This window comes from Nicotiana attenuata, unplaced genomic scaffold (genome assembly GCF_001879085.1).
Source record: "Nicotiana attenuata strain UT unplaced genomic scaffold, NIATTr2, whole genome shotgun sequence".
Taxonomy (NCBI): Eukaryota; Viridiplantae; Streptophyta; class Magnoliopsida; order Solanales; family Solanaceae; genus Nicotiana; species Nicotiana attenuata.
The window spans coordinates 28,922-31,251 of NW_017673131.1; positions in this window are offsets into that span (position 1 = coordinate 28,922).

Genomic DNA, 2,330 nt, shown 5'->3' on the forward strand with positions numbered 1-2,330 from the left:
TGATATAGTGTAATATTGCAAAAGATTCTGTGAAATATACAAATTAAATAGCATCTATACGAAACGTAATGGCAGGCAGATTCTCGCTGACGGTACTAAGTTAGGTAAAATTTTCCTTATGTATGTTATTCGAGATGCTAAAGATGGTTTTCTAGGTTTTATATGTATATAATATTGCTTTCAACAATTAGTGATTGTATGGTCCCCTCCCCCCTCCTAATTACTCTTTAAGTTGAAAGTGGAAATCCTAGAGTTTGATAACCTACTTTTAAGTAGGTTTTGACAGGAGAAAATTGTCACTTTGGTCTCCCAGAAAGAAGGGAGATAATAATATATAGGTTTAGCTAGCATCCACGTGTCTTGATTTGGCAGGCAAAGTTGAGTAAATTAATGAAAAATAGGACACTAATTATTGATGCAGATTTATTAATTAAGTTACAGACTTACAGGTAAGGATTGGAACTGTGCCTTCAAAATAATCGTGGCACTCAAGCGTTAGGAAAATGACTTTTTAAAAAAAAATAAAAAAATTGAGAAAATGACTTGTTGGATTATTTAGAATAAATTTTTTATACACACTCAATATTTATACTAGCTTACTAAATATATAACAAGTGTCTTTATATACATAATATAGTTAATATACTTTAATAATAGTAAACTAATTATAGATACACGCTTACCTCAACTTTATGATTTAATAATGTAAACTACTGTAGTTTGATGTAAATATTAAATGTGAGTAAAAATTTCTTTAAGCAAGAAAATATTCACTCACATTTTGATGTGCACAATAAAATTACATTTAGGATGATCGAGTAATAGATTGATGATTAGTCAACTTCAAAAGAATATCCACATGAGATATGACTCAGCTCACTCTCGAACTACTCCATTATAGTCCTGACAAATGACGTGTCGGTGAGTGTATTTTAATATTAAAATTATAATATTAAAGTGTATTATTAATTTATTGTGAGATAGTAGTTATAAATTAGCAAGAAAGTAGTAACTCATGAAATCACTAATGCCATGATCTACTACTAATTACTAACTAAAGATTAAATTTTGTAACTACCAACCATGTTCTACAAATTTATTATCTCACTACCTTATTATTTATCTTATGAAAGGGATTCTAAACCTATAAATAGTGGTGTTTCTTCTTTGTGTTTGGTGTGTAAAAGTATGTTAGTGTGTATGAAAAAAGTGAACTTGGTGTAGTGAGATAGAGAGTTAAGAGAAGGAGAAAATCTAAGTCTCCAACTTATTCTCTACAAAAGAGAACATTATTTTGTGGAAGGAAGGTATTCATTTTGGTGGAGCTTTGGACTCAACAACTCGTACAAAGTTTGTTCGAATCATACGACGTTGTCAGGGTGTTGTATCCTGGAGGGGACAAGTCAAGAGTATTACTGTTGGACTGGTGAAGATGCTACTGTAGTGGGCTTGAATTTTCTTAAAGAGAGCGAGATATTCGCGCCTCAGCCTGAAGAATTTTTATTTTATTTTCTTCATTTTATTTTTTAACTATAATTACTTGTAATTTCACCAACATGAACATGACGTATAATAGTTACTAATTCTTTCCATCAATTATTACAAAACAAAAAGTCATATTTAGAGACATAATTAAGTAAATAAAATATATTTTCTCTAATAATTTAATGTAACGACCCGACTGGTCGTTTTGAGCAATTTCGTCCGGTTCGGCAGTTTGAGGTTACGAGTAGCTTCATATTACGTGTATCGACTGGCGTGCGCAGTCCGGGCGTGAAACCGGAGAGCTTTTATGTGAAAATATGAAAAATATAGTAATTTCTAGAGTTAAAATTTAGTTTTTAGTTGACTTTGGTCAATATTTTTGGTAAACGGACCCAGATCTGTGTTTCGATGATCCGGGGAGGTCCGCAGTAAAATATGGGACTTGGGCGTATGCTTGGAATTGAATTTCGAGGTCCCTAGCCTTAGAAATAATTTTTGAAGAAAATTATTGTGCTGGTTTTTAAAGGAAATAAATAAATTAATTAATGTTTTAACTCATTGGTATCGGGCCCGTCTTTTGGTTCCGGAGCATGGTACAAGTTTGTTATGATATTTAAGTCCTATCTGTGAAATTTGGTGAGAATCGGAATTGATTTGACGTGATTTGGACGTCCGGTTGAAAGTTAGAAAATCATGAGTTTTGAGGTTAAATTCATAGTTTTTGATGTTGTTTTGATGATTTAATCGCACGAGCAAGTCCGTATGATATTTTTAGACTTGCGTGCATGTTTGGTTTGGAGCTCCGAGGGCTTGGGTGAGTTTCGGATAGGTTTAGGCTATGTTGC